This window comes from Balaenoptera ricei, chromosome 4, assembly GCF_028023285.1.
Source record: "Balaenoptera ricei isolate mBalRic1 chromosome 4, mBalRic1.hap2, whole genome shotgun sequence".
Taxonomy (NCBI): Eukaryota; Metazoa; Chordata; class Mammalia; order Artiodactyla; family Balaenopteridae; genus Balaenoptera; species Balaenoptera ricei.
In genome coordinates this window covers 142,217,352-142,235,401 of record NC_082642.1, presented here as the reverse complement: position 1 = coordinate 142,235,401, position 18,050 = coordinate 142,217,352, and the positions used below count along the sequence as shown (strand labels likewise).

Below are 18,050 nucleotides of genomic sequence, written 5' to 3'. Positions count from 1 at the left end.
CAGGGAAGGGTTTGAGAGCAGAAAAGTCAGGACCTGGAGTCATACAGCAAACTGATACAGGACAGGAGAGGGTTACTGGAAAGAAATAGGTTGTGGTATGCATTAAATTGTTAAAATGGAACTCTTAGGATCTCCGTGTCCCTTGAGTCACAAAAGGAAGAACAATACAATAGGTCCAGAGCACTCACTTATCATAAGGAGGGGCCTGGGTCAGGGATTACCAACTACTAGCAGTAAAAGCATTAAAAGGAATATTTAGTAATAGAATTATTTGCAGAGTTGTTGAAATGCGTGTGCCCCTCTCTGTCGCTGCCCTCAGCCCCCAGCATGAGTAAGAAGGAGGTATTCTCCCATCTGATTCTAAGAGAGAGGTGATGAAGAAACTCACCAGGAGAGTTGAGGAGTTTGTATGCGTCTCCTAGGTTTGTGGAGCCTAAGCCTGCAGTGGGAGGTGTGTCTAGATCTGTCAAGAGAGTGAGTAGAAAGAGACAGGGTGCATTGCGTTGGGGATAACTTGGTGAAGTGAATGTCTGTGTTTTCTGTGGCCACCCTGAGACAGCCTCCAAGGGCATCCTCTGGAGGAATAAGCAACAACGCCCAGAAGCCGAGGCAGAAACAGAGAGAAGCCAGTAGAGGGCGCACTACTGCTTTAAGCGAAGTGCAATGGGAGAACTGAGAAACTCCCCCAGCCTTTGAGAAGGAAGATTCAGACTTGAGTGTTTGCCAAACCCAGAGGACACTCTTATAGAGCCGGACAGCACCAGTCCCCTAAAATCGTACCCACTCTCCTCTAATCCTCTCACATCCTGTGCCTGACCCTATATGGGTCAGAATCTAAGCCGGTAAATTAAGGCGGAGGCCAGTAGAAAAGTAAATTGGGGCAAGAGAATATGCTCACAAGTCTCTTCCCCAAAAGAATCTTTCAAGCTAGGAGTGACCTCAAGACCGAGGAAGGGAGGAGCCTCCACTTTAAATTAAGATGCTCATTGATTATCTGTTGAGGAGTAAGAGAGTGGGCGCTCTTTTGAGGGTACATCATAGGCATGATAGTTACTGAATGATAGTTATGGGATGAGGGATTGGGTGAAGCACATCATACCCGGGCAAAGAGAAGTGACATGGAAATGTAAAGAGAGGGAGTTTTCAGTGAAGACTCCAGCTCCAGGCTCAGATTGACTTGCATTTGCCCCTCAGGTCCTTTGTTCCCCTCCTGCACATTCCTAGACAAATCACTAAATCTCTTGGATGCTAAGTTTCTTCGTATATGAAATGGGAATCAAAATAGACTCACCTCATAGGGCTGGGATGAGGATTAAATGTGAGAAGAGCTGTAAAGTGCCAGGCACAGAAGAAGGCTCAATAAATGCTTCTTGTTGCTATGAAGTAACCGAAGTATTTGAAATTGGGGTGCAATAAAGCTTACCCCAGATCAGCAGCCAACATCCAGTGTAGGCCGTGTTTTGCTTCAAATATTAGTGAATCAACATTTTTTAATTCAGTCTTTCTGCACTACCTTTTGCTTTCTCTAAAACATTACAACTTTTGAAAAAAAAAGTAAACCTTTTGCTTTCCTGAAAAATATATAATTTAAATAGAGAAATCTTACCCCCCAAAATTTCATGCTGCACATTTCACAAGTCAAAGGCATGTGGAATAATGAAATCTATAAAATTAAAAATAAATTAGTTCTTACAGAGTCAAATAACACTAGCACACAGAAACCTTACTCATGACAGGATTTGGGTGAATCTACTAAAATATATATACATTTGTCAATAAATCATATAAAAACATAGCAGGTAGGAAAAATATGTTTATCAATGTAATTTCTCATTTAAAAGATATTATAACAACAGTAAAGTCAATTAAAAATAATAAAAACCCTTGTTTCCAAAATCTTAATAAGACTACTTTTTTATTTTTAACATCTTTATTGGAGTATAATTGCTTTACAATGGTGTGTTAGTTTCTGCTTTATAACAAAGTGAATCAGCTATACATATACATATGTTCCCATATCTCTTCCCTCTTGCATCTCCCTCCCTCCCACCCTCCCTATCCCACCCCTCTAGGTGGTCACAAAGCACAGAGCTGATCTCCCTGTGCTATGCGGTTGCTTCCCACTAGCTATCTATTTTACATTTGGTAGTGTATATATGTCCATGCCACTCTCTCACTTTGTCACAGCTTACCCTTCCCCCTCCCCATATCCTCAAGTTCATTCTCTAGTAGGTCTGTGTCTTTATTCCCGTCTTGTCACTAGGTTCTTCATGACTTTTTTTTTTCCCTTAGATTCCATATATATGTGTTAGCATACTGTATTTGTTTTTCTCTTTCTGACTTACTTCACTCTGTATGACAGACTCTAACTCCGTCCACCTCACTACAAATAACTCAATTTCGTTTCTTCATATCGCTGAGTAATATTCCATTGTATATGTGTGCCACATCTTCTTTATCCATTCATCGGATGATGGACACTTAGGTTGCTTCCATATCCTGGCTATTGTAAATAGAGCTGCAATGAACATTATGGTACATGACTCTTTTTGAATTATGGTTTTCTCAGTGTATATGCCCAGTAGTGGGATTGCTGGGTCGTATGGTAGTTCTGTTTTTAGATTTTTAAGGAATCTCCATACTGTTCTCCATAGTGGCTGTATAAATTTACATTCGCACCAAGAGTGCAAGAGGGTTCCCTTTTCTCCACACCCTCTCCAGCATTTATTGTTTCTAGATTTTTTGATGATGGCCATTCTGACTGGTGTGAGATGATATCTCATTGTAGTTTTGATCTGCATTTCTCTAATGATTAATGATGTTGAGCATTCTTTCATGTGTTTGTTAAAGTGAATCAGCTATACATATACATATATCCCCCTACCTCCTCCCTTTTGTGTCTCCCTCCCACACTCCCTATCCCACCTCTCGAGGTGGTCACAAAGCACTGAACTGATCTCCCTGTGGTATGTGGCTGCTTCCCATTAGCTATCTATTTTACATTTGGTAAGACTACTTTTTTAAATTAAGATACCCTACCTCCCTTGATCATATTTTTACAAACTTCAAATTATATTTTAGTTAACATTAAATAACAAATATATTCATGTAACAAATATATGCATGTTTTTTTAAAAAGAGGCATATTAATTCCACCAAACTAGAATAACCATTATAACCACTTGATATTTTTCTTTTTATCAAATCCAATTTTGTCACACATGTATACATGTGTGCTTTAAAAACTATTTTTATTTTCCTTAGAGTAGATACGATATAGTTTGCTAATTTTTCCACTTGGTTGGCTACAAAATAAGTATACTAATTTCCTGGAAGTGTAGTGATTTTTATCTTCATTGGCATTTGATTTTTGGGCCCAGAGTTTTGACTCTTCCTAATTATGTTAGCAAAATATGACATCATAATTGCTCTCATTTCCATTTACATAACTTTAGTGATACTAAATATACCCCACAAATTTTGTTTTAATATATATATCTTACTTTGTATCAATGTTTTTTGCTCATTTACACATGGATATCTTAGATACTTCCTTTCAATTCTTTTAAACTTTTTATATGATAAAATATTAGCCTACTGGTAACATTTTAAATACAAGTATTGCCTCTATAGTTAACTTTTTGGTTGTTATTTCAAGATAACAATTTTATAAAGTATTTATAATAGCAAGATTTTCAAACTAATATATACAATATAATGGATTTGTTTATCTTCCATCTCCCCCAAATGAAGACTGGTTAAATTAGTATCTACAAATGCGTACGAAAGATTTTCTGCAATTCTGCTTAATTTAATTGTTAATTTTTATTCTTTTAAAGTGTGCTATCTTAAACCCAGATTTATAGTATCATTTGTAAGAATTCTACAGATGAATCTTTCACAGGACATAGTGGCACTGTAGATGCTAGGCAAGACAGTTTCTACCTAGGTTTGAAATTCTTATGACATTTCAAGTCCATTTTTAACTTAAAGAGAATGAGAAATTGTAAGGACTTCAAATTTACAGTGTGCCTGAGGCGGAGATGGAACTGAATTCAGCTGGTACTATTATTCATGGTAGACAAAGCTAAAAATTGAAGTTGTATTCCTTAAATAGTATATTAAATGTGTCTTGAGAAAAAGTTCGTTTAATGAGGGAAGAAGTTTTCCAATTTTAGGCTTTCTAAATGACTAAAGCCATTACAAAATGCAAATAATCTGAATTGAAATTATTTTGTCTTTAGGTTTGAGGGAAAACTTTATATGAGTGCTTTATTTTTAAGAAAAAGTCATACTTATAGATAGTAAAATCTGGTCTGTAAATTTCCGTAGTCTCAATTTAAAAGAACACATCAATGTTTTAAAACTTTTTGAGTGAATTTCTTTTTTTTTTTTAGAAATGTGCCAGAATGTTCTTAAGCCGTGTATCATAGTGGGCTGTATTTCTTTTTTTTTTTAAAGAGCACCACCTTCTTTTTATTTATTTATTTATTTATTTATTCATTTATTTTTGGCTGTGTTGGGTCTTCGTTTCTGTGCGAGGGCTTCCTCTAGTTGCGGCAAGTGGGGGCCACTCTTCATCACGGTGCGTGGGCCTCTCACTATCGCGGCCTCTCCTGTTGCGGAGCACAGGCTCCAGACGCGCAGGCTCAGCAATTGTGGCCCACGGGCCCAGCTGCTCCGCGGCATGTGGGATCTTCCCAGACCAGGGCTCGAACCCATGTCCCCTGCATTAGCAGGCAGATTCTCAACCACTGCGCCACCAGGGAAGCCCAGAAGTGAATTTCTTAAATGAGCATTTAAGTTAATTAATATAAGCAATCAAGTGGAAAAAATTACATGCTTTCATTATAAACCCTAAGTCTTAGAACATTTGGGTCATCAAGAAAATAACATCTTACAAGTTATGATTACGTGTCAACTTGGCTGGGCTAAGTGATGCCCAGATAGCTGGTATAACATTATTTCTGGGTGTGTCTGTGAGGGTGCTTCCAGCAGAGATTAGCACTTGAATCTGTAGACTAAGGATGACCCTCCCCAATGCGGGTGGGCATCATACAACCCATTGAGGGCCTGAATAGAACACAAGAAAGCAGAGGAAGGGAGAATTTGCTTTTTGCTTGAGCTGAGACATCTATCTTCTGACCTCTAACATCTGTGCTCCTAGTTTTCTGGCTTTCAGACTCAGACGAGGATGCATGCCATTGGCTCCCCTGGTTCTTGGGGCTTTCGTTTTGGACCGGAACTATACCACTGGCTTTCCTGGTTCTCCAGCTTGCAGATGGCAGACCATGGAACTTCTCAGCCTTTGTAATCATATGAGCCAATTCCTATAATAAATCCCACCTTATATATATCTATATATATTCTATTAGTTCTGTTTCTCTCTAGAACCTAATATACAGGTTAAAGGTTGATTAACTGTCTAAAGAACTATTTATAGGAGATTGGGAAATGTCAATAAACTTATTCACTTGCATTCTCACTTTCTTCATTATTCACTGTAAATGCAGGAAAACAATGTACTTTAGAAGTGATTAGTTTATCCCTTCCTTATGGTGATGAGTTCCCTGTTAGTCTCAGAGCCTGGAGCTCTAGAGTCTTGCTCTACACCGTTTGTTTTTGGCATATCTGTTCTTACACACGGTCCTCTGTATAGCTGAACTTTGCAATGCTCGGCCTACGAATGTACAATTCAGCTTTCAGGTCCACTCTTAATCCTTATCTCATTTGTTAAGACCAGTGCACTATTTATCAGTGAATTCTCGAGGCACTGTGACAGCTAAACCTCCCCATAGGCATCTTACTGATATCACTTTCCGATCTCAAGAAGCCCAGTTTAATTGAACACAGCTGGCTCAAAGGTATGAGACTTTGAATCCCATCAGCAATCCTTCTTTACTGTGTAATCCACATGCAGTGTGATTTAAGCCACTTCCTAAGTTTTGTCTAAGTACATTAGTCTCCAGAGATTTCATTTTCCTCTAAGAGGGAAAGGGCTCCTTTGCTCTTCAGTTACATGTGTAGATAAGATGTAGTATGACAGCTCTTTTGGAGAGACGACTTCCACCATTGATCCAGTATACAATATACCTGAAGCTGTGAAATCTTCTGGTATTACTCATGAAAATAAATATGATGCAGGAGTTGAAGCCTGCAAAGTTACAGCTGGCACTTGCATCTTTAAAAAGGAGGTGATATTTTCATTGCAATATTGAAATATCATTTTTTAGTTTCCACATTTGTTAAACTTTATAGAGTTTATATCAAGCGATGTGTAGAAATACAGAAATAATGATTGAATATCTGTCTTAAGGAAACAAAATCTATTTCATTAATGGTCATTTTTTTTCAACATTTATTTTATTTATAAAAATAACTAAAAGTTAAATGAATCATGATGCATTGCATCATTTTACTGTGTGACTTATTTCACTAATAATGACTATCTACCAGACTCATTTTATTCATTCATTTGCATATTTGTTTAACATATATGTGTGTATATACATATATATATATATATGTATATATATATATATTTGAGTACCTATTAGGTTCTAGTGAGAAAGACAGACAAAAATTTAATAAATACGTAATATATACTCAGAAGATGTGGCAGCCCTGGATGTGTGTCACCAGTATCTCCCTTCAAGAGAAAATCTGCTGCAAAAAGTGCAGTCGGCCTACAGCTTCCAGAAACAATGCCCTTGGAATCTGCTTCCACCCTGGAGCCGTGAGTGGACAGCACCAGCCAATGACCGGGCAGTTGGGGGAGTAGGGCATATCCACTTTCGCCCATCACAACTCTCCTCTAACAAGCCATCTTTGCTCTGGAGCTCTCTGTTGGGCTGGTCAAGAACTTCTCAGGGTTGCACTTTAGTCTAAAGCTCTGTTTAACCCTCTCTTTCCCTCCCTCTTCTCCAATACCTGTCAGACCTGCATTGTGGCCTACCTACACCTGCTCCTTTTCTCCTTTATCTTTCACAGAAATACCGCCAATTGAATTACTTGTGCTTCTAACTCTGTCTTCGTGCCTGCTTCCAGAAAGACATGATCTGACACAGATGGTGATAAATATAATTAAAAAAATGGCAGCATAATGTGGTAAGGGGTTGGGTTTACCATATGGGAAATGGAGGTTAGCAACTTTAAAGCACGGTAAGAGAGGTGTCCCTGAGAAGATGAATTTTGAGTAAATCCTTAAAGGAAAAAGGAATGATCTATATGGATAGCAAGACAGAGGGAACTGCCAGCCAAAAATCCCTTCGAAACCCATATGCTGGTTCAGTGTGATGGAGGGAGGCCGCATGCTCTTCGCTTATCATTGAAAAAAGCTTGTTGGAAGAAGGATGATTTCATGAGTCCCTGCATGATGTAGAAGCCACAGTTCTCTAGCTGTGAAGTCGGGGACGATGTTCCCACAATGCAGCGCTTTAATGAAGTCATGCTTGTAGAAAAGGAATAAGCCAGTGAAATGGCTTTGCATATATTCTTATAAGATGAACCATTGTTCTAGGAGGAGTCAAAGTTGGTATGAAATTCTCTAGTGGTTTCCAAGCACTTCTGAGGATAAAAGCTAAAAAATATGATGTAATAGTTATAAAAAAATTAGAGTGAAATGCATTGTTAAAATAATGCACATGTACCTTGTATATTTACTCTGAATTTTTGTTCATCTTTCATCAATATTATTGTACCTATCTTTAGGAATAACGTTTTGAAGTTTTTCTGTTTCATCCCATTATGAAAACAATAAAAATACAAAACCAAACCATTAGATTACTTTGGGTCTCAGGATGAATATACTACTCTGCTGTCAACTATTCTCAAATCTCTGCAAAATCAGTTAAAATGCCCTCTTGAGAAGCAGCTAAAAAATAAAAGTGTCATGTGTTCCTTTGGTTTGAAATAGAAAACCAAATGATGTGGAGTAAATACACAGGAAGGAAATGGGAAGTATGACAAGATAAATGATGTTAAATAATTCCCAAAGGTTAAGGTTGCCCTCTGCCTATACAGTAGTGGAAAAACACTGGACTGGGAGTCATAAGTCACCAAATGAAAAGTGCTAATAGCGTGAAGGAGATGAATGGCACATATACAAGAGGCAGAGTAGATGGCAAGCATATTTGAATTGAGGTGGGTATGTAGTGAAGAGTTGGTTAATTAATTTATTTTTTTAATTAAAAAGATTATTTAATTTTATTTTTGGCTGTGTTGGGTCTTCATTGCTGCGCACGGGCTTTTTCTAGTTGTGGCGAGCGGGGGCTACTTTTCGTTGTGGTGCACAGGCTTCTCATTGCGGTAGCTTCTCCTGTTGCGGAGCACGGGCTCTAGGCACTCGGGCTTCAGTAGTTGTGGCACGTGGGTTCAGTAGTTATGGCTCGTGGGTTCAGTAGTTGTGGCTTGTGGGCTCTAGAGCACAGGCTCAGTAGTTGTGGTGCGCTGGCTTAGTTGCTCCACGGCATGTGGGATCTTCCTGGACCAGGGCTCGAACCTGTGTCCCCTGCATTGGCAGGTGGATTCTTAACCACTGTGCCACCAGGGAAGTCCCTGGTTAATTTATTATAAGCCCTGCAAATGCTCAAATGGAATCCAAGATGAAGGTTGAAGAAAGAAGCCTAATAAATCTTAAATCTCACAGTACTTAAAGACAAACTGAAGTGCACATATCCTCAGCAAACTTTTCAATTCTGACACTCTCTTCTGGAAGGAGGGGCCTGTCAAAATAGGTTCCAGTGGTCAAATGATGCATCTTCTTCTCCAACACAGAGCAGCACTTTCTGGTTTGCTGAGAAAATGTTAAGTTTACCCTTTGGACGTCGTCCAATTCCAGTCAGTGCATTGCTTTAACAACCATTTTCCAGGGACTGTAGCAATAAAACATGGCAAGAGCAATGGATTTGCAGCAGATGAAGGCGTTGCCAAATCCCCAAAGCTTTGCCTGCTTCTGTGTTGACAGAGGAAGGCAGAGGAACAGATGCTAGAAACAAACAGTTCTCAGGGCAGGAAAAATAAACACTAAAGGAAAACTGTATTTTCCCAGAACAGATGATTAAGAAATTAGATGATTAAGAAATTAAAATATCTGATGATAAAGGCTAGGTCCAGATGGCATTTATTTCTGACCACCCAAAGAAAAAAAAAATTATGGACAAAAAAATGCAGATCCCAGAGATAACTAAATTCCCTATGAAACCCTGAAATATACAGAAAACAAGGAAACTAATTTTTATTTTGAAAGGGATATGGGCATAATAGTTACTATAATGCTATCTGACTAAATATCAAAAATAATATTGCATATACTTACTAATTATTGCTATCAGATTAGGATAATGATGAAAATTTTAACGATTAGTTTTTTTAACTTGTAGAAAAACAGCAATTAATGTTTTGGTTTTTATTAGTGCTTTTAAACAAAAATTTCTCCTCCTGGCTTTTTTTGAAGTTAGGTGTGGTCATGTGACTTAGTTGATCGTTGAAATGGGTGGAAGTAATGGGTGTCACTTGCAGGTGGGAGATTTAATGTCTAGTGCATGATTCACCATGCCCCTTTTTTCAGTCTTGGCAATTGTGGAAGCAACTGAGTTGCAGTGTGGTGTCCTGAATAAGATGAAGTACAGCAGAGCAAGGTATAGCAAAACGGTTATAATTCTAAGTCACTGAATTTGGAGTATTGCAAAGCATAACCCTGACTCTCCTGATGGATGCAAATATTTAGTAAAATCAACATATTCACAGGATAAGAACTTAATTTTTTATTCAATGGCTTTTATAGAATAGCAGTTGTGTGGAATTCTACCCAAAGAGCTTGGGCCAGTTCAAATAAATAGAATTAGCAGGTCTTGTGCAAAAGACTATGTCATCTAATAAATATTGAAGAACTTAATTTTTTTCCCCAGAAACATTAACATATAGACATGATTCTCATTTCAGAGCTAAAGAATCTGGGAACCTGTGCATCACATGCACTAACTGAGACTCAAAAATCAGTGATACTAAGAAGGGTGAGGTTGGAGTACCTAAGTAGAGGCTGAATTTAGATTTTTAAATCTATTCTTGGGCCTGTACTATAAGAAATAAGGATTTGAGCCCAGAAAATTGATCCAAAGACAGGCAATAAATCAAAGAGGGCAGGGGAGGGACAAGGTGATATAATATGTTACATTTTCCAGCATTAATGAAAGACAGGCAACCCCAGATCCAAGAAGCCCAGATAGCCCTAAGCAATACAGATATCAAAACAAAATAAAACAAACAACAACAATGAAAACAACTTCACACAGACACATCATAGTCAATCTTCTAAAAACCAAAGATAAAAAGAAAACTTAAAGGGAGCCTATGTGGGGGGCGGGGAGTGAAGCATTATGTAGAGAGGACCAAAGGTAAGAAATACTCAGATTTTTCATGAAAAATTTTACGGGACAGAAGACAGTTGAATGGGAATGCTTAAAATGCTGAAACAAACAATAGTGTCAACCGGATTTCTATATCTAGTGAAAATATCTTTCAAAAATGGAGGCATAATAAATACTTTTTCAAACAAATACCAAGAGAATTTATTGCCAGAGACCTGTAATACAAGACACATGCAAAGAAATTCCTTAGACAGAAGTATGAAATCTGATGGAAATTTAACATTAAACTCTTTAAAAGATAATCGATTTTAAAGAAAAATTGTAATAAAGTACTCTGAGTTTATGACATATGTAGAAGTAAAATGTATGGAAAATAGTTCAAAAGGTGGGAAAGAGGAAATGGAATTATACATGAATGGTGTAAAAATATTTGATAGTACTAATACTAAGTTAAAAATGTTTATTTTACACCCTTGAGAAATTCACTAAAATTTTAAAAAAGTGACATAGTGACAACCCGCGTCCCCTGCACTGGCAGGCAGATTCTCAACCACTGTGCCACCAGAGAAGCCCTTATTTATTTATTTATTTATGGCTGCGTTGGGTCTTTGTTGCTGCGCGTAGGCTTTCTCTAATTGTGGTGAGCGGGGGCTACTCTTTGTTGTGGTGCGCAGGCTTCTCATTGTGATGGCTTCTCTTGTTGTGAAGCACGGGCTCTAGGCACGCGGGCTTCAGTAGTTGTGGCTCGTTGGCTCAGTAGTTGTGGCTTGCAGGCTCTAGAGCGCAGGCTCAGTAGTTGTGGCGCACGGGCTTAGTTGCTCCGCAGCATGTGGGATCTTCCTGGACCAGGGCTCGAACCCGTGTCCCCTGCATTGGCAGACAGATTCTTAACCACTGCGCCACCAGAGAAGCCCCTGTATATCTTCTTTAGTGAGGTTTCTGTTAAGGTCTTTGGCCTATTTTTTAATCAGCTTGTTTGTTTTCTTCCTGTTGAGTTTTAAAAGTTCTTTGCCTATTTTGTATAACAGTCCTTCATCAGGTGTGTCCTTTGCAAATAGTTTTTCCCAGGCTGTGGTTTGTCTTCTTATTTTCTTGACATTGTCTTTCACAGAGCAGAATTTTTTAATTTTAATGAAGTACAACTTATCAATTATTTCTTTTCATGGAGTGTGCCTTTGGCGTTGTATCTAAAAAGTTATTGCCATGCTCACTTCAGCAGCACATGTACTAAAATTGGAACGATACAGAGAAGATTAGCATGGCCCCTGTGTAAGGATGACGTGAAAATTCGTGAAGTGTTCCATGTTTAAAAAAATAAAAATAAAAAAATAGAAAGTTATCACCACAGCAAAGTTCATCTACATTTTCTCCTATGTTATCTTTTAGGGGTTTTAAAGTTTTGTGCTGTTTTACATTTAGGTTTGTTATCCATTTTGAGTTAATTTTTGTGCAGGGTGTAAGGTTTGTGTCTAGGTTCATTTCTTTTTTTTGCCTGTGGATGTCCAGTTGTTCCAGCAACATTTGTTGAAAAGATTATCTTTGCTCCATTGTATTGCTTTTGTTTCTTTGTCAAAGATCAGTTGACTATATTTAAGTGGATCTACTTCTGGGCTCTCTGTTCTGTTCCTGTTTTTTAAAAATAGTACTTCCTTCTAACAACTATGCAATTAACTTATTTTTATGTTATTTTTTAGTTTATTTTACTATGTAAGATACATAAGAGCAAGCAATTTTTAAAACTACTGTATCCCCAGTAAAGAACACGTTTCACAATATATATAGACACTCTGTAAAAATTTGTTGAATGAATAAATGAGTGAATCACTGAATCAGAAAGTTTCAAAATAAGGTATAATAATACTGACTGCTTGAACTTAGCAGCTTCTGTCCTCTGGTAAATAGAGATGTGAAAGAGGGACTTCCCTTGCTCTTGAAGAAAATACAAAGTTTTAGATCCTATATATTTTTAATTTACAGATTCTATGTCCAGAGCTGGTAAGATTCTAATTCTTGTTTTTAAGAATAAATGTAAAAGGAGTCTGACACAGAGAGAGAGAGAGATGAGTGCCATATTGAGACAATAGGAACTATACTCCATTTCTTATTTTTTCTCAGATGTCTTTGAAGTTTATTAAGGAAAGGGGACATTCCTTTTCTCAAAAGAATTGTGATTTTTCTCCTCTTTTCTTGGAAATCCCTGTGGATGGTATTGAGCTTACAGAATCAGGCATCAAAGAAAGCTCTCTTCTGCACTGTAGTGAACTAAAATAGACTACAGTTTAAGAACTGTTGTTTCCTTATGCATTTCTCCCTTTGGAGACGTTGACACACACATTTCTGAAATAACTTGGAGCACTGGGTACGTTTCATCTACAGGCTTTTGCTTATCACACAAAGCTTCTTGGCTTAAACTGTGCTTTGGTGGACGTCCCCCTGTGCCTGCAACTAAGAGTTGTGGCTTTCACAGGGATGGCAACTCCTGCGCGAAGAGCAGCCTGTGTGATAATTCAGACATAACTAGGTCAATTTCCTTTACTTATCATTTTGCCATAGATTGTATTCATGTTTCCTTTTGTTCTTGGAGACAGTGTTTCAAATTGTAGAAGTAATGAATACATTGAGCAGTCTCTTTTGAAAGGAAAGTATTACAATGAGATAAATGTTATTAAAGTATATTCCTTGAAGGGAAGTCCTTCAGGGCAAGGTAATTTTGCTGAACATATACTTGGTGTTATAATAACATATACAATACTACTTATGTTATTTTATTGGGATAATAATAACAGTTTCTATTTTTCTTCCAAGCCACTCAGGAGAGATTGTGTGTGTTGTGGGGGAGGGCAGAGGTGTTGCTTCAAAAAGGCTTATTTCATTACATGATGTTAGTTTAAGGAGAATTTATTACTTTTATATTTAGAGAGAGATGGCCATTGGATAAATTTTTCAAATTACCATCTAAGGTCATGCAGATATGGACAGACTATGATTGTTATTTTTAGTAAGGGCAGCTGAAGAGATGAACCCATAATGATAAATCCAATATAATCAAAATGTTTTTGTTCATCCTTGACTGAGATACAATTTTTCACAAAATATCATTTCTGAAAAGAAATTAGACTAAGATGAAGTGCATTGCTTTTATATTTTGGAAGGATTAAAATTTAAATAAGTAGGAATTGGAGGCCCATAGTGTTTATTTTTTCCCCACTAGAGAGGAGGGGTGATTTGTGAAATGACAGCACTATTGAAACAAGGAAAGCTAATTGTTGGAATTCCGCACAATTCCAGGAGAGAGAAAGAGAGCTTCATTTTATCTCTGATTGATCAATAGATTATGTTCACTCAAACAACATTTATTAAACACCTCCTATGGGCTGAGCACAGTGCTAGGAGCTTGGGATGCAAATATGAACACACTGAAACTCTTGGTCTCATGGAGTATATGTTTCAAAAATAAATTACTACATATGCTTTCAGATGGTAAGTTTCTTATGCAACTTGGTTTGCACTGTAAAATGATATTTTATTAAAAATTTTCTGATTATAGATATGGTATGTGAAACTACCCATAACTCTACTGCCTAAACAACTGTAAACATTGTTTTATCTTTCTAATTATATAACTATATTAAAATATTGCTTTTCGGGCTTCCCTGGTGGCACAGTGGTTGAGAATCTGCCTGCCAATGCAGGGGACACGGGATCGAGCCCTGGTCTGGGAAGATCCCTCATGCCGCGGAGCAACTAGGCCGGTGAGCTACAATTACTGAGCCTGCGCTCCGCAACAAGAGAGGCCGCGACAGTGAGAGGCCTGCGCACCGCGATGAAGAGTGGCCCCCGCTCGCCACAACTAGAGAAAGCCCTCGCACAGAAACGAAGACCCAACACAGCCAAAAATAAAAAAATAAAATAAAATAAAATAAATAAAAAGCACACTTTAAAAAATATATATATCTCTTTTCACTTAGTATCTATTTGTACATTTAAACATACTGATCCTAATGGTTATAAGATTACACAGAAATAAATAATTTATTATTCAGCATTTAGGTTGCTTTTAATTTCCTGCTGTTAGGAAGAAGATCTTTGTAAAATGTCTTTGGGTGAATCAGAAATCATTTTTAGGATAAATTCCTATAAGTGATGTTACTCAATACAACCATAAGGAAATTTTAAAAACTTTTGGTAATATTTTCAAATTGTACACTTTGCAAGAACAATCTATTTTAAAGCTGTTCAGTTAGGGCCTTAGATTAGTGACAATTTCCATTCTCACTTTCATTCTAATATTGGTTATTGTGTTGCATATTCCTCAGTACTCTGTGCAAAATGCAACATTTTCTCAAACATTATTCACTTACCTTGCTCCTTCAGTTAAGAGGATTATGGTGATGGATAAATAAAATTGCAGAGTGGAGATAATTTCTTGGAATGACAAAGCCTCTGCATATATTCAAATTTGACTTCTGCATTCTCTGGTTATTGCATTTTCAGAGTTAGTTTTTATCGGGGAAGATTTCACCTGTGTTCGTGAAAAGCAACAATGCATTTTTCAGCATAACTCACTGAGGTCAATCTAAATACCACACACTACCCTAGTTTTGTTGCTCTAAATACCATTTTTAGCACTGGGAATCACCAGAGAAAGGGAAGGAAGTAACCCTGAGCTACTTCAGCTCAATTCAACAAACGTTTATTTATTGTCTATGACATATCTGACTCCATCTAGGTACAGGTACTGTAACCATGTGAGTTGAGGCCCAGTTACCCTGGGTATTACAATTAGCTCTGGAATTTCCTCACAGCTAGCAGAAAATTCCCAATACTTGGGATTATGTCCCATATGGTGCCCTGTGCTAGTCTTTCTATATAATAATTATGATTTATGCTCTTCTCACAAGAGCTATCCTGTAGAATTCAATTCTGAGAAGTAAGGAAAAGAAAGTGTTTCATATTTTCTAGACATACATCAACTGGAAATTGACCGATTCCCTGAATATGCCGTTAATATTGGTTAAACAGAGTCAATACGTGGGAGGTTTTTGCTAGTCACTTTGAATCACCATAAAAGACTGTGGATGTAGCTTTGAGAGAATATGATGGATGCTCAGTGCAGGGTAAACTTAAGAAAGAAACTCAAAACTCGATTTAAGAGATAGAAAGGAAATGTAATTTCAAGAACATAAATCAAAGTTTGTTTCCTGAAATGTGTGTTTTAAGTGAATCTGATGTTTTGCCGCTTAGTCAATAGAAATTGAAAGCATAAAGAAGTGAATTCTGAGATATATTTGTAGTCTTATCAGATATTGGGGTGCCGACGTCTCATTTAATGTGGTGATACCCACTCACGGTGAAATATTATATCTCTCTATATATTTTTTTCTTCCTCCCTCCCTCCCTCCTTCCCTCCCTCCTTCCTCTTTCTTTCTTTCTCTCTCTCTCTTTCTCGCTCTCTCTCTTTCTTTCTTTCTCTTCCTTCCTTTCTCTCTCTCTTTCCCTTTCTTTCTTCCTTCCCCTCCCTCCCTCTCTCTCTCTCTCTCTTTCTTTTCTTCCCTTTTGTGTTACATGGTAGTAAGGAAGCCCCATCACATCAGAATTCTGCTCAGAAAACGCCTGGCAAGGGACACACTGCCAAATACAGAGTGAGTGTGTATGCCAGATTGAAATCTCCATGTGATTTTGTCATGCAGCATAATGAGCTGGCAGCTAAAAATGAGCACAAGCAGATTGCCTTTCCTTCCCTCTATTTGCAGTTATTCCTTTGGAGAATATTTGTCACCTTTGGATGGAGCTGAATTCCAAATATTTTGCTCATTTTCCAAATTCAATTTTGAAAAAATTCTATTTGCCCTATCAGACAGACGACCCTCCAATTTATCAGCTCTGGCCTTAGATTACATTCTCCCACTTTTTAAAGATGCACATAATAGCATGGCTTTAAATGCACTGACTTAAAATTATCCTTTTAATAGGAGGAAACTCATTTTTTCCCCCAAAATGGTTTTCAGCACTGTCTTCTGTCTGAAAGTGTATCTGAATTCAAGAAGACCATTGTCAAATAACTAGATGTGTGTGTGTGTTAATAATGCTCAGAAATTGCCAGAACTCCTAAGATTAATTCTATCTTCTAACTAGAGGAGAAAAAAGAAAAAAACAACAACTGTTAAAGAACATATCATTGTAAGTAAAATTTTTTTTTTTTTTGTAGAAAACATATATTTTTGTCTATTAAACCCACAACTGAATATCACTGTTTGTTTGGAGCAGAACGACATGAAGCAGTTGATTAAAAAATTTTGCATATCTATACTATAACAGTAGTGTAAGTTAAAGCTGTATTTTAAGAAAGTTGTGGTTTAGTGGAAAAAAGTTCAGGGTCCTGAAAGAACAATAGCAAAAGGAGCCAATTATCTTTAAATTGTCTGGTTCAGTAGGAAGAATCCTTTCAGCTTTTTTCACCAAAAGCATTTTTAGCCAAGCCTAATATCACTATTTCATACTAGTCTGTGTTTTTCCTGGACCCTGAGTGCCTTTGGGTCAAATCCTGGCATTGCTATAGTGTTCATGATTTGGGGTAAGTTACACAAATTTCCTGAGAGTTGTTTTATTTGTCTGTTAAGACATGAGACACAGTGTGAGGTTTCACTGAGTACATGTGAAGAAAAATCTCAACTTTGTTAGATTTAGGATACATTGGTTCACTTATTCTGTCATTTGAACTAGAGAGCTACCAGCTGGACCCTTGTCCCTTAGCATATATTTTACCTTCATTAAGAATTAATGAGCTTCCTCAACTTGGCAAAGGACACCTACAAAAACCCTACAGGCAACATTACACTTAATGGTGAAAGACTAAATGCTTTTTCCTAAGATCCAGAGCAAGACAAGGATGTCCACTCTCACCACTTCTATTCAACATTGTACTGGGGGTTCTAGGTAGGATAATTAGGCAATAAAATGGGAAAAATAAAGGCAGACAGATTGGAAAGGAAGAATTAAAACTATCCTTAATTTGCAGATGGCATGATCTTATTATAGAAAATCCTAAGGAATTCACTAAAAAAACTATTAGAACTAATAAAGTTCAGCAAGTTTGCAGGATTCAAGATCAATATATTGAAAAATTGTATCTCTATATATTTGCAAAGAAGATTCCAAAAATGAAATTAAGAAAACAATTTTATTTATAATGGTATCAAAAAGAATAGTACACACATCAAAATTAAACAAAAGAAATACAAAACTTATGCTCTAAATACTGTATAGCATAGTTAACAGAAAACAATAAATGGAAAAACATTCTATTTTTCATGGATTGGAAGTCTTACTATTGTTAAGATGGCAATATTTGGCAATATTCCCAAATTCATCTACAGATTTAATGCAATCCTTTTCAAAATTACAGCTAGCTACTTTGCAGAAAATTACAAACTGCTCCTAAAATTCATACGGAAATTCAAGGGATCTAGAATAGCCAAAATGATCTTCAAACAAAAATAACAAATGTAGAGACTCACACTTTCAGACTTTAAAGCTTACAACAAAGCTATAGTAATCAAGACTGGCATAAGGATAGATATACAGAACATTAAAACAGAATTGAGAGTCCAGAATAAACCCTCACATTTATGCCCAACTAATTTTTTACAACAATGCCAAGATCCTTCAGTGGGGGAAAGAATA

The 18,050-nt window shown here is 37.0% G+C and overlaps 1 non-coding gene across 1 annotated transcript; it reads left to right on the top strand.

The window, feature by feature from the left end:
• Window positions 1-11,570: 11,570 nt before the first annotated feature.
• LOC132365662 (U6 spliceosomal RNA) lies at window positions 11,571-11,677 on the top strand. Its single transcript, XR_009503185.1, has one exon. It is a non-coding gene; the product is annotated as a U6 spliceosomal RNA (small nuclear RNA).
• Window positions 11,678-18,050: the final 6,373 nt, after the last annotated feature.